General features: G+C 41.4%; 1 long non-coding RNA gene across 1 annotated transcript; it reads left to right on the top strand.

The window, feature by feature from the left end:
- The first annotated feature begins 2,484 nt into the window (after nt 1-2,484).
- Nucleotides 2,485-6,264, top strand: LOC311036383. The gene is made up of 4 exons (XR_014599843.1): nt 2,485-2,517; nt 2,769-2,866; nt 5,596-5,801; nt 5,882-6,264. It is a non-coding gene; the product is annotated as an uncharacterized lncRNA (long non-coding RNA).
- The last annotated feature ends 16,999 nt before the right edge of the window (nt 6,265-23,263 follow it).

Consider the following 23,263-nt stretch of genomic DNA (forward strand, 5'->3'; position numbering starts at 1 on the left):
ATTTGAACCAGGAGTCTTCGGATTACAAGTCCTGTATCCTAACCACTGTACCACCATGGTTCATACTAGAACTCTCCTCTTGTACACTCTTAACTGAACAATTCTATAAAAGCACAAGAGCCAACAATCGTTCAGTGAAGACTTTGCAAGAGGACAGTTCTTGTACGAAGCATGGTGGTACAGTGGTTAAGATACAGGGCTTGCAACCCGAAGATCCTTGGTTCAAACCCAGCAAGGACATTTCTTTAAGTTTTACCATAAAGGTACAAGAGCCAGTTAAAACTTAAGAAATATCTTTGCAGGATTTGAACCAGGAGTCTTCGGATTACAAGTCCTGTATCCTAACCACTGTACCACCATGGTGCATACTAGAACTCTCCTCTTGCACACTCTTAACTGAACAATTCTATAAAAGCACAAGAGCCAACAATCGTTCAGTGAACACTGTGCAAGAGGATAATCCTTGTACGAAGCATGGTGGTACAGTGGTTAAGATACAGGACTTGCACCCCGAAGATCCTTGGTTCAAACCCAGCAAGGACATTTCTTTAAGTTTTACCATAAAGGTACAAGAGCCAGTTAAAACTTAAGAAATGTCCTTGCTGGATTTGAACCAGGAGTCTTCGGATTACAAGTCCTGTATCCTAACCACTGTACCACCATGGTTCATACTAGAACTCTCCTCTTGTACACTCTTAACTGAACAATTCTATAAAAGCACAAGAGCCAACAATCGTTCAGTGAAGACTTTGCAAGAGGACAGTTCTTGTACGAAGCATGTTGGTACAGTGGTTAAGATACAGGGTTTGCAACCCGAAGATCCTTGGTTCAAACCCAGCAAGGACATTTCTTTAAGTTTTACCATAAAGGTACAAGAGCCAGTTAAAACTTAAGAAATATCTTTGCTGGATTTGAACCAGGAGTCTTCGGATTACAAGTCCTGTATCCTAACCACTGTACCACCATGGTGCATACTAGAACTCTCCTCTTGCACACTCTTAACTGAACAATTCTATAAAAGCACAAGAGCCAACAATCGTTCAGTGAACGCTGTGCAAGAGGACAGTCCTTGTACGAAGCATGGTGGTACAGTGGTTAAGATACAGGACTTGCAACCCGAAGCTCCTTGGTTCAAACCCAGTAAGGACATTTCTTTAAGTTTTACCATAAAGGTACAAGAGCCAGTTAAAACTTAAGAAATGTCCTTGCTGGATTTGAACCAGGAGTCTTCGGATTACAAGTCCTGTATCCTAACCACTGTACCACCATGGTTCATACTAGAACTCTCCTCTTGTACAGTCTTAACTGAACAATTCTATAAAAGCACAAGAGCCAACAATCGTTCAGTGAAGACTTTGCAAGAGGACAGTTCTTGTACGAAGCATGGTGGTACAGTGGTTAAGATACAGGGCTTGCAACCCGAAGATCCTTGGTTCAAACCCAGCAAGGACATTTCTTTAAGTTTTACCATAAAGGTACAAGAGCCAGTTAAAACTTAAGAAATATCTTTGCTGGATTTGAACCAGGAGACTTCGGATTACAAGTCCTGTATCCTAACCACTGTACCACCATGGTGCATACTAGAACTCTCCTCTTGCACACTCTTAACTGAACAATTCTATAAAAGCACAAGAGCCAACAATCGTTCAGTGAACACTGTGCAAGAGGACAGTCCTTGTACGAAGCATGGTGGTACAGTGGTTAAGATACAGGACTTGCAACCCGAAGATCCTTGGTTCAAACCCAGTAAGGACATTTCTTTAAGTTGTACCATAAAGGTACAAGAGCCAGTTAAAACTTAAGAAATGTCCTTGCTGGATTTGAACCAGGAGTGTAGCAACTCATAATGTAATAACGGCTCATAATGTAATAATGGTTCATAATGTAATAATTTAAATGTAATAAAAACTCATAATGTAATAATCAGCTCATAATGTAATAAAATAATTAGCGCATAACGTAATAACAGATTTTTCTATAATATAATGTGGGAATCTAGGTGACTGGTGCACCCACTGCACCTGACCACCATGACCAGGAAGTATAAAAGCCAGCTCCTCCCAGTAGAGAGCCATTTGTCTCTGCTGTAGGCAGCATGGTTCATGCAGGGAGAAGGAGAACACATGGTAGGCCAAAAACTGAACCTTGTAGATCTGCTACTTTGTGCGACCCTTTTGTTTGTTGTAGCTCATGCTAATGTTTAGCTTATTGTTTGAGCACATGTTACTACTGGCTTTTGTTTGTTTGGTTGCCTATTTTCTGTTGAGCACATGGAGGCTTCCCATGCTCTTTAGCACTTTAATTTAGCCAACAGCATTGTGTTTTATTATCTTTTAATGCATGTATTTATTATTTCAGTTTTACAAATGAAGTGACCTCCTGGTGGTGTCTGTTCTGTTCTGTCTGCCCTACCTGGAGACACGGGTAAAGCAGTATCTTATGCTTTTTTTTTTTTTATACAGCAGCTCTGGTGTTGAGGTTGGCCTTATATTGTGTGCACCGTTACTGCAACACAAAGTAGGTTTTAAGCTGTTTTGTTCTTTTAATGATTTGAATATAATGTTTTATAGTGTGATACTAGGGCTGGCAACTAATGCGTTTTGTTTGTCTCCTTAAAGGGACCACACCGGCCACTGTTTTCCACTGTTAATTTACTCTTTTTGTTTTGTTTGTTTGAGCCATCTAGCCAAGGTACACTGTAGGCATAGGTTTTAACATTTATCCATATTGGCATATTTTAACTGTTTCTCTCCTCTGTTCTGTTACAGTTTAATTCATGTAACCCTGTTCAAGGCCGGGTCCGCCCTGCTGCACACGGCTCTCCTCTCAGCTTGGGACTGCACTGGGGACCCCTTTGGTTTTATTGGTGTGTATTCATATAACCTGGCACTGCATGTTTTGTATTTGAGTTTTGTATTTATATTGCATGATTTCTTTGAGGCCTGTCCCCTTTTCTTTTCCCCTAGTTATTTTGGTATTCACTGTGTGCACCCGCCCTTCCTTATAATGTGAGAGGTAACTGTTAGATTGCCATTTTAATACTAAATACCTTGCCTTAAATACCTTAATTGTCGTGCTAGTTTGTAATAGACAGTGATGTGTTTTGTAATTTTATGGTAATAAAGTTGTTATATTTTTCCACAAACTGCCTCTAGTAAAATAATTGTTCCTGTTTAAGGGAAGTTGAACAGAATAAGGTTTAAGGGTTCCTCCTGCCCCCTCCACAAGCGGGAGGTGGCGTAGTCAGGCATATTACAGTGGTACTACTCAGTTACTACAGTAATAATGTGTTACATTATAAATCTCACGTGGCCGCTTATAATGTAATAAAAGTTCATAATGTAATAATGTCTCATATTGTTGAGAAAAGTAAAGTGTTACATCATAATAATCATTATCAGTATCATGGTCAGTATCAGTATCATGGTCAGTATCATGGTCAGTATCATGGTCAGTATCATGGTCAGTATCATGGTCAGTACCATGGTCAGTACCATGGTCAGTATCAGTATCATGGTCAGTACCATGGTCGGTATCATGGTCAGTATCATGATCTGTATCATGGTCTGTATCATGGTCAGTTTCATGGTCACAATGATACTGGCCATGATGCCGACCATAATTAACCATGATACTGGCCATGATACTGGCCATGATACCGACCATGATACTGGCCTTGATACTGACATTAAACTGACCATGATACTGACACGATACTAACCATGATACGTATATGATACTGACATTATATTGACATGATACTGACCATGATACTGACCATGATACTGACATTAAACTGGCCATGATACTAACCATGATACTGACCATGATACTGACATTAAACTGACCATAATACTGTCATGATACTGACCATGATACTGACCATGATACTGACCATGATGCTGACATTCTACAGACCATGATACTGACCATGATACGTACATAATACTGACATTATACCGACCATGATACTGACCATCATACTTGCCAGGAAACAACAATTTGAACCGTTATTGTCTCCGCCAGGCCGAAAGGCATGGCTAGAGAGTATGTTTTACCCCTGTCTGTCCGTCCGTCCGTCCGTGTGTCTGTTAGCCCGGCCGCTGCGAAACTGTGCACACACACTCCCTGGATGCCAAAGCCGAACATCTGCCCCAAAATTTTCAGATTGTCCTGTTATAGCGCCACCAGGAGGCCGATTTGTGCAAAACACATTTTTGGATATCACTCCTACAGATTTTGTCCAAACCTCACGCAAATCGGTACACAGTATCTATATAGTCATGTGATCAACACGGGTCTCTCCGATTTTTATATTCTATCCTGATTGGCTAAGATTGGCTTCCAAAGTTTGCAGGATTGGTTCGTTTTGAACAAAATGCCTCAAATCATCAACGCAGTGTGCGATTGCCGTGAAATTTTGCGCACACCTTCCCACTAGGCCGAGGAAGAAATGGCACCCTTTTCACATTGGCCTGTTATAGCGCCACCAGCAGGTCTAATTTAGCAAAACACATTTTTGTAACAAAATGCCTCAAATCATGAATGCAGTGTCCGATTGAAAGGCCTAAGAAGAAATAGCACCCTTTTCACATTGGCCTATTATAGCGTCACCAGGAGGCCACAATAACCTCCCTGACCTGGCGGAGACCTGTGCTCCGGGGAGCACTTTTTCTGGTTACATTATGCAGTGTTATTACATTATGAGTGGCTACGCAAGATTCTTAATGTAACACATTATTACATTATGGGCTCATGATTTTATTACATTATGAGCTGATTATTACATTATGAGCTTTTATTACATTTAGTTTATTACATTATGAGCTTTTATTACATTTAGTTTATTACATTATGAGCTTTTATTACATTTCGTTGTGTATGTAATGTAATACATTTACAGTAATAAACCGGGCTAACGGTCCCAGAGATTAGCTGTTCACAGACGGACGGACGGACGGACGGACGGACAGGGGTAAAACATACTCTCTCGCCATGCCTTTCGGCCTGGCGGAGACAATAACGGCTCAAATTGTTGTTTCCTGGCAAGTATGATGGTTAGTATCATGGTCGGTATAATGTCAATATCATGTACGTATCATGGTCTGTAGAATGTCAGTTTCATGGTCAGTATCATGGTCAGTTTAATGTCAGAATCATGGTCAGTATCATGGTCGGTATCATGGCCAGTATCATGGTTAATTATGGTCAGTATCATGGTCAGTATCATGGTGACCATGAAACTGACCATGGTACTGACCATGATACTGATACTGACCATGGTACTGACCATGGTACTGATACTGACCATGATACTGACCATGGTATGGACCATGATACTGATACTGACCATGGTACTGACCATGGTACTGATACTGACCATGATACTGACCATGGTACTGACCATAATTAACCATGATACTGGCCATGATACTGGTCATGATACCGGTCATGATACTGACCATGGTACTGATACTGACCATGGTACTGGTACTGACCATGGTACTGACCATGGTACTGACCTTGGTACTGACCATGATACTGACCATGATAATGATACTGACCATTTGTGGTATTGCTCTATGACCATACTAGCGGCCAGGCATCAGTGAATCAGGCACGGAAGCAGCTATTCACCTAGAAGGGCAGAACAATTGATGGACTCCCCCCAACACGAGCTGCACTGATTCAACATACAAAGAGGGCAGCCTACCAAGCTGGCCACTGCTGGGGACAGGCGATGGTTGCAGCCCCTGAACTCCCATCCCCAGGTGAATGGGGGTGGAAGAGGAAGGAGACAGGTGAATGCAAATAATTTAATCCACTTCTTTACACTTGTAAACCTGTGATCTGACAATAAAGCTGATTCTAATTTTGACAGGAGGATGGGAAGTGCACTGGACCACACAGAAGCGAGCCTGGCCTGTCGGGAACTCTTCCGCTGTGGTTGCAAAAAGGGATGCAGTGGACAATGCAGATGTGTTAAGACAGCACTTCAGTGTACTGCCCTTTGCTACTGTGGTGGACTGTGCAACTAACATTGTGTAGATTATCTGGCTTTATTGAATAGACCCCTTAACAGACGACGTCACACTGCTAAGAACCAATATGTGCGGAACCAGTATGTGCGCAATGAAACCCATTCTATCAGGTCTCGCTAGGACGCACCTCACTAGCCAACACACAAGAGGGGGTTGGGGTGTATTTGCGCTGGGTGAAACCAGCGCAAATAATTGGTCTATATGCCATTATGCTATGACTCATGAGTACTCTGTCTTTGTTGTGTCTTATAGTCCATTTAAAATAATTATGCAATGCGACTTCTAATAAAAGAGTGAAAACAGTGAAGTACTGCATTCTTGACTCTCACGTGTCAGTTTGAAAACATGTAGGCTACTGTACTACATCATTACATATTTTGATGGGTTTACAATTATTGAATTAACTGAATGCCAAATATATGTAGTTAGGTAGTAGCATGTTGTAAATAGTACCACTGTATTCCTCATCCTTGAAAATGTAGGATTAGTCACCAGAATCAAGATCCTAGGTGGTCTAGCACCTGAGTTATTGGTAAAATGACAGCAGGTGGCGGCCATTTTGGAAAATGGCTGCCATAGTTACCACAGGACAAAACTGCGATGGCCCTATAGCCAAAAATGTTCCTTATGGCATGCCCTAACGGTGTGCCAAATGTCATGCTTTTATCGTAAAGTGTACGATTTTTGCTCGAAACGGCCGGACTAATATTGTGTTGAGTTTATGGACGGTTAGCTTGGTTTGTTATCAGTTCATGAAATACAGATTGAAAAGTATTATAAAAAAATGACAAACATCACTGAGTGTTAATTAGGTGTGTAAGCCTATTAGTGATCTGTTTAATGTTTTGTTTCAAATACACTTTCTTTTCTCTTTTTATCCCACGATTTTTGTAACCCATTTTTTTTCACCCAGTGCCAATTGACTAAGCTGTAATCCTGGGCACTACTCTCCCTCTGCCAGCCTGGGGGAGAGCCCCGAACTGAGCTCAATGAGCTTGTAGAACTGCTATTAAAAAATATATGTATTGAATATGTATGTTCTTTTAAAGCGAACATTTGTAACTCAAATCTTTGCTTCTAGGCGGGGGTCCCTGGAACAACATGGTCTCCCCTACGTCCGTGTTCAAATACATATCACTTTGGGGGTCCTTGACATGAAAAAGTTTGAGAACCACTGATATAGCATCATTTTTTAAAACAATTTGTAGACTCCCTCAGAAGCAAAGATTTGAGTTACAAATGTCCACTTAAAAATATATAAATATATATTCAACAATTTGCACATATTTTCACGACAAAGATAGCATATCTACAAGCGCATAGCCAGCCAAGGATATGAAGACTGACAGATGAATTCCCCCAATCACATGACACCCCTCTACTACTTGCCCCGCCCGTTCTCTGTCTCTGCCACATTCTCTGCTGTGAATCCCTATTCCCACAGAACCAACCTGGCAACCTGCACTGCAGCTGCACTGCAGGAGAGATCACTGAGAGCGACAGAGTCACAGAGCCCAAACAAATTAATACTAATCTAAATACATATGGAATCCACACAAGACAGCACACACACCTTGCCCATCATCTCAGTCTTGCCAGAGGGCTAAGCGTTCCTTTCTGATAACATTGGTGAGTTGCTACAAACTTTTGTTAGCTACTTTAGCAGCTAAGCAGGTGTTTTGTAGTGATACAAGGACAGGACCATTGCTAAAAATGCATTGCTTGATTTGTTTACCTCTTGTTCAGCATAAGGTATATTGAAGGACTTTGAATGAAAGAAATGTATTTCTGCAACAAAGGAATGTGGTGCTATGGATAATAAGAACAAACTAAACCAGAGTTGAGTTTGCTACTCTTTCTGTAAAGTGTGTTGAAAATGAAAGGTTTGAATTGTACATAGCAAAGGAAGGTATTTGATATGACTGTATTTCATACATTATGGTTAAAAAACACGTCATTATAAGCACTTGAAAAAGGTTAAAAAACGTGTTTCATGAGTTTAAAAACAACTGCTAAAAAAGAAAAAAGACAATTTCATTAGAATAAGTGATGATGTCGAAGTCATCTGCCTTAATTCATTGTAAAGTAATTATAGTAATGCTGACTGATCGTCAAAGCCATGTTAAAAAGCACTTTCAGTACAGTTTGAATGTTCTATTATTTAAATTTGGAGCTTAAGTGAGCTAGTGTTATGATAGCCACCTGTTGTTCTTACACACAGTATGGGAAACTAACAGAGTCTTTTATTTGTTTTTGTACTGTCTTGCCAGTTCTTACGTTGATCTTTGGATCGTAATCAATTCATGATCAGTTCAAGTCTTATATCTTTCGGTGGGGACCGCTACACACAACTTGATGAAATTGTCTGAAAATTCCAATGCACTGCATGATTCTTTGATGCCTCTTATTCCACATGATGAACAAGAAAGGCAAAATGATTGGTTCTCAAAGGTCAATAAATATAAAGATGGATTCATTAAAGATGTTGATGCCTGGTTCTCAGTAGCCAGAGGACCCCCAAGCCAACCTCAGCTAGAGGCTCATGACAGGCCTACTGAAAGGCCCCAGCAGCAGAAGTAAAAGTAAAGCAAGTAAAAGTCTGGAATTCAAAATGTACTCCAGTTAAAAGTACAGAAGTATTGGCATCAAAATGTACTTTTTGCAGAAATGTCCCATTTCAAGTTTTCAAAATGTATAAAAATCTTTTGAAAATAGCAGATCTACAAGCTCACAATGTGTCGCATCGCGATGCATTATGAGCTTGTAGATCGGCTATAACTATTTTCAAAAGGTTTTTATGCATTTGAAAACTTGAAAAGGGACATTCTACATGAGTACTTTTACTTTTGGTACTTTAAGTACATATACTTTGGTACTTTATGCCATTACTTTTTTACTTTTACTCAAGTCAATTTAGAATTCTGGTTTTACTTAGGTATTTCTATATTGCAGTATTGATTGTTTTACTTAAGTAAAACATTTGAGTACTTTTTCCACTACTGGTCTATCAGGGGCGTCAATTGGGTATAGCAAGGTATGGCATTATTTTCAATCATACATGCAAGCATTAAAAGGATATGCTGCTTGCTATTTTCCAAATGGAATAGTTACAAGACATGTGCTTCATAAAATCATGAATGTGATCTATGTCTACAGCATTGATTATTATGTTATTAAATTACTGTAAAATAACTACAAATTCAAATTAGAACAAAATGATGGCTTTCACAAGGTATTATATTCTCCACAACACTTGTATTCCCTCTATCTTGACAAATGGTATATTCCCCGGTTCAGTAGGTCAGCACAGGTTAGAGAGTTAGATCCCAGTCTATTCAGCCAAAACCAAAGCATTTAAAACCCTTGCTGCCATTTCTGTTGTTGTGCCAGGCAAGCATTGTCTGTAAGTGTGACTCTATTGATTATTAACTCCTTAGACCTGTATTAGTTAACTTTGTTGTGTGAAGGTGATTTGGGATGTCTTCTTATGCTTAGATTTACACAACCATGTGGGTTACATAAGTTGTTGTTTGTGTTATTTTTCTTTTGAGAGATTATTGTTTAATGGGATTTGGTACAGTGCCGTGCTGTCTAATTTGTGGTTATGACGGATATGTTGTAACTAATCAACTGCACCACAAATGATCTGTGTTTATTAGTATGGACTATAGTAATCTCCCAACTTTATTCTTCTTCTTCTTTCTTTCTAGATAATCTGTATTTTGCCGCGCTACTCCTCCCACAGTTTGTGCCTGAGAGACTGCACAGTATGCTTATTTAGTCTGCCGATCACATAATCACCTCTGTGTCCTGTACAGACCACCATCGAAGGCCGGTCTCTTGATGTGGGACCTGAGACGAGGGCGTGGCTGCACGTCATTGAGCTGGACGTCTAACGATGACACACGAAAGAAAAGGACGCCTGAGTATCACTTCTGTTTGTAATCTATGTAATATCTGTTTGTTTATGTTTGTAATATATGTTTCATTTTGTTGATTTGCAGTGACCTTTGGAGTTGCATCATGGCGAGGTAACTACACAATCCAAACCGCACACACACACAGGCACACCGGAAAAAGTGGAGTGGATTCCTGGAGCTATCCCCCCCCCCCTCCTCTCTCACACAAACACGGTGTACAGCTGGTTGCCTCATTCATTCGTTCGCCACCACGGTAAAGGTCGTGGGGCATTTTTATTTTGTCTTTATTTCATTTTGGTTAACCAAGGTTTCAATACATTTGTGAATAACCTGTTTTGAAGGAACAGTGGGTTGTGAATAGTGACTTTCTGTGAACTGACACTGAACTGCGTGGTATTGGACAAACTGTGGACTGGATTGGGGATTATTTTACAATACAAAGTCAAACTGAGGTTTTTTGTGTCTGTGTATTTCATTCATTCTGTTGTTTATTGAGTTGAAGGTATTCTTTTGTGGGTAATCAATCCCTGGTTTCAGGTTTTAAGGTTCATTTGGTTCTACTAATTGTGCATTTAAATCCTGTGTAAGGTTGGCTTTTAAAAAAGTGTTTTTTTTGTCCAGACTGGACTAAATTCGTGTTAGGCTTTGGCCTAACTGGCACCCCAAACAGTAATATCAAAGCTAAACCGTTACATAAAAAGTGGCACCCCAGATGTTTAAAAGGACCTCAATCTCAAGCAAAAACAACTGAGTTCACAGGTGCAAAACCGGATCATTTTCAACAAACAAAGGAACAAACAAGCAAAACTGTGCAAACAAGCTCAGTGGGAAATAACAATTTTATTTATTCAAACGCGATCAAAAAGGGAACATTTGCAATTTCAAAATGGAAAAGTTTGATGGAAACTTGTGGGTCTTTGATGAAATAGAAACTCAGCACCCGTGTTGGTGTCAAACCCACCACCCTCAAACAAATCATCACCACCACCACCACCCTCAAACAATGTCAACTCAAGCTAACCAGCCTCAAATATATGAACCGGATGGAAATTCACCTGCAGTAAGTGAAATAAATCAGATCAATGAACCGGATGGAAATTCACCTGCAATAAGTGAAATAAATCAGATCAATGAACCGGATGGAAATTCACCTGCAATAAGTGAAATAAATCAGATCAATGAACCGGATGGACATTCAACTGCAATGAGTGAGCATGAACTGGAAATTGAAACGCCATACTGAAGTTCTGAGGGTTGTAAATACTGCTCTGCCCCTATTGTACACAATTTGGAACACACTCAATCATCAGTAGCAACATGCTTGAAAAATCTGGAGACCATGAATACAGAAATATTAACACTACTTCAGTGGCTGGAACTGCTGTTCAAACCACACTACAAACCAGTTCTCCTGTCATACCACCTACTGCACCATCTGGTAAGGCGCATCAACATCTGCAGTCCACGCTACGAACTGGTGGAGGTACACGTCGGGAGAACGTACAAGGTGACCTGCGAGGAGGATTTATGGGCAAATCTCCCATTAAACTCCAATTAACCACCTTTGGACAGCGTGAGGACACCTCAGATCTATTGCGTTATTTGGAAAAGTGCCGTGACTTTCTCGCCATGCAGCCCCTGTTGGATGAGGAACTCATTGTGACACTCAGGAATGTGTTTCATGGCACTGCCAGAGACTAGTGGGATGTAGTAGGCCAGGAGACCAACACCTGGGCGTGTTGGTCTATGAGGACGAATTGGCTGAGAGTTCGAACCCGAGTACAGGGTGAAGACGAAAGCCTTAGACATTTTGCCTATATGTACAGGTCTCTGTGCCAACGTTGGCAGCCTCAGATCAGTGAGGAGGACGTCATTAAACTCATTTTAGAGAATGTGAATCCTAAACTCACAAGCCAGCTGCGAAGCAGTGGAGTGAACACGGTGGATTGCGTTGGTTCGACTTGGACAACAACTAAACAACAACTTTATTTTGACGCGCTATTCCTCCCACAGTTTGGGCCTGACAGACTGCAGTATGCTTATGCAGACTGCCTATCACATAATCACCTCTGTGTCCTGTACAGGCCACCATCGGAGGCCGGTCTCTTTGATGTGGGACCTGAGACGAGGGCGTGGCTGCACGTCATTGAGCTGGACATCTGATGATGACACACGAAAGAAGGAAAACGCCTGCGTATCACTTCAGTTTTTAATATATTGTAATATATGTATTATCTGTTTGTTTATGTTTTTAATATATGTTTCATTTTGTCTCTTTGTTGATTTTCAGTGACCTTTCGAGTTACATCATGGCAAGGTAACGACACAATCCAAACCCCTACCAAAGTGTGTATGTGTGCGCGATTTAGTGTTGACTATAGTAGACTATAGATCTTCCGGGTTTCTTCTTCTTTCTTTCAAGATAAAGTTTATTTTGCCACGCTACTACTCCCACAGTTTGGGCCTGACAGACTGCACAGCCTCTGTGTCCTGTACAGGCCACCATCGGAGGCCGGTCTCTTTGATGTGGGACCTGAGACGAGGGCGTGGCTGCACGTCATTGAGCTGGACATCTGATGATGACACACGAAAGAAGGTAAACGCCTGCGTATCACTTCAGTTTTTAATATATTGTAATATATGTATTATCTGTTTGTTTATGTTTTTAATATATGTTTCATTTTGTCTCTCTGTTGATTTTCAGTGACCTTTCGAGTTACATCATGGCAAGGTAACGACACAATCCAAACCCCTACCAAAGTGTGTATGTGTGCGCGATTTAGTGTTGACTATAGTAGACTATAGATCTTCCGGGTTTCTTCTTCTTTCTTTCAAGATAAAGTTTATTTTGCCACGCTACTACTCCCACAGTTTGGGCCTGACAGACTGCACAGCCTCTGTGTCCTGTACAGGCCACCATCGGAGGCCGGTCTCTTTGATGTGGGACCTGAGACGAGGGCGTGGCTGCACGTCATTGAGCTGGACATCTGATGATGACACACGAAAGAAGGAAAACGCCTGAGTATCACTTCAGTTTTTAATATATTGTAATATATGTATTATCTGTTTGTTTATGTTTTCAATATATGTTTAATTTTGTCTCTCTGTTGATTTTCAGTGACCTTTCGAGTTACATCATGGCAAGGTAACGACACAATCCAAACCCCTACCAAAGTGTGTATGTGTGCGCGATTTAGTGTTGACTATAGTAGACTATAGATCTTCCGGGTTTCTTCTTCTTTCTTTCAAGATAAAGTTTATTTTGCCGCGCTACTACTCCCACAGTTTGGGCCTGACAGACTGCACAGTATGCTTATGCAGACTGCCTATCACATAATCACCTCTGTGTCCTGTACAGGCCACCATCGGAGGCCGGTCTCTTTGATGTGGGACCTGAGACGAGGGCGTGGCTGCACGTCATTGAGCTGGACATCTGATGATGACACACGAAAGAAGGAAAACGCCTGAGTATCACTTCAGTTTTTAATATATTGTAATATATGTATTATCTGTTTGTTTATGTTTTTAATATATGTTTCATTTTGTCTCTCTGTTGATTTTCAGTGACCTTTCGAGTTGCATCATGGCAAGGTAACGACACAATCCAAACCCCTACCAAAGTGTGTATGTGTGCGCGATTTAGTGTTGACTATAGTAGACTATAGATCTTCCGGGTTTCTTCTTCTTTCTTTCAAGATAAAGTTTATTTTGCCGCGCTACTACTCCCACAGTTTGGGCCTGACAGACTGCACAGTATGCTTATGCAGACTGCCTATCACATAATCACCTCTGTGTCCTGTACAGGCCACCATCGGAGGCCGGTCTCTTTGATGTGGGACCTGAGACGAGGGCGTGGCTGCACGTCATTGAGCTGGACATCTGATGATGACACACGAAAGAAGGAAAACGCCTGCGTATCACTTCAGTTTTTAATATATTGTAAAATATGTATTATCTGTTTGTTTATGTTTTTAGACTATAGTAATCTTCCGACTTTCTTATTCTTTCTTTCAAGATAAAGTTTATTTTGCTGCGCTACTACTCCTACAGTTTGGGCCTGACAGACTGCACAGCATGCTTATGCAGACTGCCTATCACATAATCACCTCTGTGTCCTGTACAGACCATGTGGGACCTGAGACGAGGGAGTGGCTGCACGTCATTGAGCTGGACATCTGATGATGATACACGCAAGAAGGAAGACGCCTAAGTATCACTTCTGCTTTTAATATATTGTAATATATGTATTATCTGTTTGTTTATGTTTGTAATATGTTTAATTTTGTCTCGCTGTTGATTTGCAGTGACCTTCAGATTAATCAAACTGTGTGATGAAGCAAGGGAAAGTCATTCATCATCACAAAATTCATGGTTTCAACCAAAAATGTATATTCTGGAAGGTTTTGTACAGGATGTACACCTGTGGCTATCAGAGGTGAAACAGCAAATGCATGTCATTATTCAGAAGGAACTACCAATACATGTCACTGTTGAAAAGGAGCCACAAACACCGGTCACTGCTGAAAGTGAAATGTGGAGTGCTGTACATTCTGATGACATTGGACCCCATGACAGTATATCAAATGTATCAAAATCCACACACAAATCCACTCCATCAAAATTATCTTCAACTTCATCTGCTCATCATAGCTCAGGCTGAAAAGGCTGCTCTCATGGAACAGGTGGCTGGCTTACACAAAAATATGAAATTGAAGCATAACAGGGACAACTCAGAATGCAAAAGGAGCAACTGGAATTGGAGACTCAGCTGGAAGCAGCAAATGCAAAGGCCCATGTACTGGAAACCATGGGCCAAGGAACTCATCAAGAGTGTCAAGTGGGACAAACTCAAAGAAAGGAGCTGCTGCTCCAAAGGAAACAACCCCATTCAACCCAAATGCAAATACATACCTACCTACCTAAAAAGGAAACAATGGAAACCACAAAGCCTCCCTCCCAGCCACAGGTTGTGAGACCAAAACAACCACTTCATGAAAAATCTGCCAAAGCTCATTACATGACTCCTCTAATGCAATACTCTCTCCCCAGGCAAAATGTTCAAACCGAAAATATAATAAACCAAAATGTGCAAACTGAAAATGTACAGCTTCATGGGAAAAAGAATGTTCAAGGTCATGTCACTCACACTACACCCCCTGCAGGTGATATTTGTAATGTGCTACGAAGACAGAATGAAAAAACTGCTTTACTGGTTAAGCAAAATCTGTATTCCACTTTACCACCAAGAGACATTCCAGTTTATGATGGTGACCCATTGCAATATGAAATGTTTATCAGGGCGTTTGAGAGAGGAGTGGAGAAAAAGACTGACGATTACAGTGACTGCTTACATTACTTTGAACAATATACAAAAGGCCATCCATACAAGCTCGGATAAACCTGGAGGAACAAGGCATGCAAGCTACAGGAGAGGCATGGACATCGTGCTAAGCTTTCTGACCTTGTACAATTCATAGAGAGACAGGTAAAAAATACTGTCTGACCCACTGTTTGGAAACATACAAGATGCTAAGCAAACTACAACTGTCAAAACCTCAACCATCATCAAACCAAGAGACACAAGAGACATTCCAAGAAGCAGTTTTGCCACAACAGTAACACCCATAGAAACGGCAGTGCAGTCAAATGGAGTGGAAAGAAGTGTATTCATCAGCTATCATAATGATTGTCTTTTCTGCAATAAAAGTGGTCACACATTGGAGCGGTGTCCACAGATGAAATAGAGAAGACACAGAGAGAAGATGCACTACTTAAAGGAAAAGGGAGTCTGTTTTTGGCTGTTTGAAAAGAGGACACTTAAGCAGAGACTGCACAAGTCGTTTAACCTGTGATACGTGTGAACAAAACCATCATGATATACTCCACATTGAAGAAACCAGTGGTGAGCTGTGGATTTTTGAACTAAGGGTACTGTATTTTATGACGTCACGTGCGCAGGCATGTGCACATAGCCACTTACTAATACTGTATTCAACATGTGACTATTAATGTATTTATATTTCTTATTATTTTGTTGCATTGTTAATTTGTTGTTTTTATTTTTGTTTCAATTAATCAATAATTTTATTTTCCTTTTAGTTTTATATAAAAGCCCTTTACATAGACTCACCCACAGATAAGCAGTTAAAATAATCAGACAACTTGTCTTTGTCTTGTCTCAGAGAACTGGGTGCTCTGCTAAGCAATCCCCTTCACACTCTGCAGTGCACATTCAATTCAAGTACATGGCTTTTCTCCAGTAGCCTAATGTTATGCAAAGCAGCCAGGTAGACGCTATTGAGAATGTCTCGCCACTGACGGCGCTAACCTTCAGAGGCTATTGTTTAAACTTTAAGGTGTTAACGACCGCCGCTGACGGTGAGTGCATGTTGAGCACGCGTGAGCCCCCAGCCCCCACAGTCTCATAACTAAGGGTACGCCGTACCCGCCCGTACCCCCTAGAGCTCAACCCTGGAAGAAACGGAAAAGAAATCAATAGGAAACAATGCTGTCGTCTCACCTCACACATGTGGTCATATTGGGGCCGGTGATGAAACCTCCATCTTCTCCATAGTACCCGTTCAAGTGAAGAGCCACAGGGAGACAGTGTTGCAAACATATGCATTTTTGGACCATGGAAGCACATCCACATTCTGCACTGAAAACTTAATGAGAAGGCTAAACATTACCGGACAAAAAACTAATATTCTTCTCCGCACAATGAACAAAGTGAAGCCTGAGACCAGTCACCATATCTCAGGTTTGGAAATAGCCAAGTTGGACAAAAATGATTTCATACAACTCCCTAATGTGTTCACTCATAAAACCATGCCTGTCTCACAACACAATATTCCAAAAACAACAGGGCTTGTCACCATGGCCTTATTTGAAACATATCAAACTGCAAGAAATAGACTCTGGTGTTGACCTACTGATTGGCAGAAATGCTTCAAAGTTATTGGAACCTTTTTGGAGGTGGTTAACAGCCAGGCAGATCGACCATATGCTGTGAGGACCCTAGTGGGGTGGGTCATCTATGGTCCCTTGATAGGAGACAACAATGTCAGGGATGAGACTGGCTGCACTGCTGCGGCTGTCAATCATATCATATATCCAGAAAAACAATCAGGACTTCAGTGAAAGAACAAGCAAGGAAATGGAAGCCAAGTCAGGGTAGGATGAAAGATGGACTACTGCGTGAAACGGATCTGTTCCGCAAGGTGGCTTGCCTCCCACAAGAAACGTTGGTGGTTATGTCCTCATACCCTTTCGCCATGGTCTGGAACAGCAATATTAAAGGTTACATTTTCTTTTTCTTTCAGCTAGTTCCCGTCATGGCTGCACCTTCCTCGATCATCACCTGCTTGTCTCTCTCAGCACACCCTAAATTTGCTATTTGTCTTGCGTTTCAGCATCCTTCTCCCTCCGCCTCAGATAAACCATCTCTACCTCACCTCTCGCTTTATCCACCTCTCTTGCTTTATCGTCTAACCTTCTAACCTGGGCTTATACTCAAATGTAGTCATTTCTGTTCTCATCCCTCCATGTTGCTTCTAATGAGAATCGTAGCATTTTCAATCCGGCCGCCTCTAGTTCTTTGCCCTCTACTAACATGACCACTTGCCCGGTGATTTATTGACTATGGTTCACATAATTTATTTTCTGATATTGCACTAACATGTTTGTGCTGTCTTTTTCAGGTCATGTATGCCAGGGATGTGTGGTTGGAGGATGGAAAGGAGACAGAGGGTACAATTCCTAATAATTGGATCGACAGGGGTAAGGGAACCATTAGATGGCCAAATGCCAAACAAACACAACTTACAAGATGAGAAAGGACCCCCAGGAGGACTGGCTGACGTCCCAGTTAGTCAAGATAAAGATGACTTCAGGCAGGTTTTTGGATCATTTACTCAATAATTCAAGTACAAATAGTTGAATCAATGTTTACAGTTGAATTGTATAACTTCTAGTTAAAGCTTGTGAATGTGACAACTACAACCTGACCAGCCAAGCAGAGGAGGAAGAGGAGGATGTGGATGTGGTGATAAGAGGGAAGAGGAAACCTGTTAAAAGACAAGATGATGACTGATGCAGAGTTCATATGTTTCTCAAGTAACTTCTAAATATGAAATGTGTTAACAGAAACTGGGCCTCACATTGTAGACCATTCATGTTTTATATGACATTTTGGAGCATTATGGGTAACTTTCTTCTATAATCAATTTATAAGTCCATTGTCAAAAATGACAATCAAATGCTTTAATAAGCCGTATAGGTGCCCTCCTTTCCTATCACACCAAGGAAGTTGCAGTCCAGCCAGGACAACAATGTGTTACTCAATGCTTGTTGAGTATTGATGTCAATTTATGAAATACCAGTAAGACTCCCTAATCGGGAGATAAGCGACCGTAGGTCACATGTATACAGAAGAGGGCTGTAACGGCGATTGGTTCCTAGTTGTGTGGAGGGATTGTTTGTGGGGGGCAAGCCCCCGAGTTACGGCATTTTATGTGAGCTGCAGTGGCAGGGGGTCCTTTATGTTTCAGACTCTGAAAATCAAGCCCTGGATGGCCTGGTGGATGTCGTGGTGGACACCATGTCTGTCGAGTTGGAGCATGCTGAGGGGCCTTGGCACAGGGAGATGTCTACACACAGTGAGTATGAATCACATTTAAGCAGTCACCTTTTGTATTTGGTATCTAAGAACATTCTTTGTCTTTTCCAGGCTCCCGACATGCAAGTGTAGCACCTCGGAGCAGAGAAATGTCCACACCCCGTGAGTATTCACTTTCTCCATTGCACCAACACATTTTAAGTACAGTCAGTACAAGGTGTTACATGTTGTGCATACTAAAGAAATCATTACCATACCTAATTCACAAGCAATGAGTAAGTAGTTACAGGCTCAATGTGTTGAACTATGTGTATCAGAGGAGATGTGTGATTGTCAACATCTAAGACCAACCAGTAGGGGTAGTCTTTTTCAGTGTGACATGGTGTTGTAGTAGTATTATGTCCAAGTATTAAGTCTTTAGTGATGGCTCCAGCCATCAGGCACAGTGATGGCTCCAGACACAGTGTCGGATACCGGCACAGCATCAGGACCAGCCACGACTCCAGGTACAGCAACAGCTCGGAGGCACTCTGTCAGGTCCAGACATGATGACAGGTCCCACCGCAGTGATGGGTCAAGGAACACGGTCAGGTCCAGACATGACAGATCCAGGGACACGGTCAGGCATGGTGAGTTGTCCAAAGGCCCCAAGTAATCAAAACCTTTACAATTCAGCAAGTAGTATCGTGCACCCCTAATTGTTACAATATGACATATTTATTATTTCTCATCTAATGTATAGTCATCTGTCTTGGAAAGTTTTAATGCAAAAATAGCACTTTGTAATTTCTAAAATGTACTTTTGTTCTTATTACAGGTGCTATGCAGTGACTGAGAGGCCAACATGGGCATTCCCATTGCCAGCACAAGGTAAGTTCTGAGCTATTTCAATGAAGACCCCCAACAAACTGGGGGACACTTAATTTGCAACCCTTCTCTCTTCTGCCCATTCTCTCCTTTCTTCCTTTACTGTTCTCTCTGTCTCCTCTCCTATCGGGACACAAAAACTGCTCTTCAATTATATCAGTGTTTTGTATCATTGTAGGGTGGTGTCTATAACATGTCTCTGTGTACACTTACTTATTTTTCAGTATACCAGAAGAAAGTCCTGACCATATCAATATTCACTAAAGAACCTGCCTCTTCAGCGGCCAGTCATGTTGAGAGAATGGAGGACTTCCAGAGAGAGGAGCAACTCATCAGTGATGTCCAAGCTTTTAATACCCTGGTAGGCTTTTCAAGAGTCTGGAAGTAATGACCAACATAAGATGCACTCGCACACTTTTTACGTTCCTCTGGGATATGTCAGTGAAAGTTTTCATGGACTTATTCCAACAGGTGCTGCAACTTTCCCGTTATAGAGGGAAGGACGTTAAGGACTGTGTCCACAAAGTTCTTGACAGGTATGTTTCAACATACACTATGAATTAACCCCTGTGTGATGTAAATTGTAATATCTGTTTGTTTATGTTTGTAATGTTTCATTTTGTCTCGCTGTTGATTTGCAGTGACCTTCAGATTAATTAAACTGTGTGATGAAGCAAGGGAAACTCATTCATCATTGGTGGTTTTGCCATTACCTGAGGAGGAAATTGCAAGGCAGAATGCATGGTTTCAACCAAAAATGTATATTCTGGAAGGTTTTGTACAGGATGTACACCTGTGGCTATCAGAGGTGAAACAGCAAATGCATGTCATTGTTCAGAAGGAACTACCAATACATGTCACTGTTGAAAAGGAGCCACAAACACCGGTCACTGCTGAAAGTGAAATGTTGAGTGCTGTACATTCTGATGACATTTGACCCCATGACAGTATATCAAATGTATCAAAATCCACACACAAATCCACTCCATCAAAATTATCTTCAACTTCATCTGCTCATCATAGCTCAGGCTGAAAAGGCTGCTCTCATGGAACAGGTGGCTGCCTTACACAACATATATGAAATTGAAGCATAACAGGAACAACTCAGAATGCAAAAGGAGCAACTGGAAATGGAGACTCAGCTGGCAGCAGCAAATGCAAAGGCCCATATACTGGAAACCATGGGCCAAGGAACTCATCAAGAGTGTCAAGTGGGACAAACTCAAAGAAAGGAGCTGCTGCTCCAAAGGAAACAACCCCATTCAACCCAAATGCAAATACATACCTACCTGATCAAACTCCACAAAAAGGAAACAATGGAAACCACAAAGCCTCCCTCCCAGCCACAGGTTGTGAGACCAAAACAACCACTTCATGAAAAATCTGCCAAAGCTCATTACATGACTCCTCTAATGCAATACTCTCTCCCCAGGCAAAATGTTCAAACTAAAAATATAATAAATCAAAATGTGCAAACTGAAAATGTACAGCTTCATGGGAAAAGGAATGTTCAAGGTCATGTCACTCACACTACACCCCCTGCAGGTGATATTTGTAATGTGCTACGAAGACAGAATGAAAAAACTGCTTTACTGGTTAAGCAAAATCTGTATTCCACTTTACCACCAAGAGACATTCCAGTTTATGATGGTGACCCATTGCAATATGAAATGTTTATCAGGGCATTTGAGAGAGGAGTGGATAAAAAGACTGACGATTACAGTGACTGCTTACATTACTTTGAACAATATACAAAAGGCCATCCATACAAGCTCGGATAAACCTGGAGGAACAAGGCATGCAAGCTACAGGAGAGGCATGGACATCGTGCTAAGCTTTCTGACCTTGTACAATTCATAGAGAGACAGGTAAAAATACTGTCTGACCCACTGTTTGGAAACATCCAAGATGCTAAGCAAACTACAACTGTCAAAACCTCAACCATCATCAAACCAAGAGACACAAGAGACATTCCAAGAAGCAGTTTTGCCACAACAGTAACACCCATAGAAACAGCAGTGCAGTCAAATGGAGTGGAAAGAAGTGTATTCATCAGCTATCATAATTATTGTCTTTTCTGCAATAAAAGTGGTCACACATTGGAGCGGTGTCCACAAATGGTAAGAGAGAAGACACAGAGAGAAGATGGACTACTTAAAGGAAAAGGGAGTCTGTTTTGGCTGTTTGAAAAGAGGACACTTAAGCAGAAACTGCACAAGTCGTTTAACCTGTGATACGTGTGAACAAAACCATCCTGATATACTCCACATTGAAGAAACAGAGAAGAAATCAATAGGAAACAATGCTGTCGTCTCACCTCACACATGTGGTCATATTGGGGCCGGTGATGAAACCTCCATCTTCTCCATAGTACCCGTTCAAGTGAAGAGCCACAGGGAGACAGTGTTGCAAACATATGCATTTTTGGACCATGGAAGCACATCCACATTCTGCACTGAAAACTTAATGAGAAGGCTAAACATTACCGGACAAAAAAAAAATATTCTTCTCCGCACAATGAACCAAGTGAAGCCTGAGACCAGTCACCATATCTCAGGTTTGGAAATAGCCAAGTTGGACAAAAACTCCCTAATGTGTTCACTCATAAAACCATGCCTGTCTCACAACACAATATTCCAAAAACAACAGGGCTTGTCACCATGGCCTTATTTGAAACACATCAAACTGCAAGAAATAGACTCTGGTGTTGACCTACTGATTGGCAGAAATGCTTCAAAGTTATTGGAACCTTTGGAGGTGGTTAACAGCCAGGCAGATGGACCATATGCTGTGAGGACCCTATTGGGGTGGGTCATCTATGATCCCTTGATAGGAGACAACAATGTCAGGGATGAGACTGGCTGCACTGCTGCGGCTGTCAATCATATCATATATCCAGAAAAACAATCAGGACTTCAGTGAAAGAACAAGCAAGGAAATGGAAGCCAAGTCAGGGTAGGATGAAAGATGGACTACTGCGTGAAACAGATCTGTTCCGCAAGGTGGCTTGCCTCCCACAAGAAACGTTGGTGGTTATGTCCTCATACCCTTTCGCCATGGTCTGGAACAGCAATATTAAAGGTTACATTTTCTTTTCCTTTCAGCTAGTTCCCATCACGGCTGCACCTTCCTCGATCATCACCTGCTTGTCTCTCTTAGCACACCCTAAATTTGCTATTTGTCTTGCGTTTCAGCATCCTTCTCCCTCCGCCGCAGATAAACCATCTCTATCTCACCTCTCGCTTTATCGACCTCTCTTGCTTTATCGTCTAACCTGGGCTTATACTCAAATGTAGTCATTTCTGTTCTCATCCCTCCATGTTGCTTCTAATCCGGCCGCCTCTAGTTCTTTGCCCTCTACTAACATGACCACTTGCACGGTGATTTATTGACTATGGTTCACATAATTTATTTTCTGATATTGCACTAACATGTTTGTGCTGTCTTTTTCAGGTCATGTATGCCAGGGATGTGTGGTTGGAGGATGGAAAGGAGACAGAGGGTACAATGCCTAATAATTGGATCGACAGGGGTAAGGGAACCATTAGATGGCCAAATGCCAAACAAACACAACTTACAAGATGAGAAAGGACCCCCAGGAGGACTGGCTGACATCCCAGTTAGTCAAGATAAAGATGACTTCAGGCAGGTTTTGTTTTTGGATCATTTACTCAATAATTCAAGTACAAATAGTTGAATCAATGTTTACAGTTGAATTGTATAACTTCTAGTTAAAGCTTGTGAATGTGACAACTACAACCTGACCAGCCAAGCAGAGGAGGAAGAGCAGAATGTGGATGTGGTGATAAGAGGGAAGA

This window comes from Gymnoscopelus microlampas (genome assembly GCF_963454915.1).
Source record: "Gymnoscopelus microlampas genome assembly, chromosome: 20".
NCBI lineage: Eukaryota > Metazoa > Chordata > Actinopteri > Myctophiformes > Myctophidae > Gymnoscopelus > Gymnoscopelus microlampas.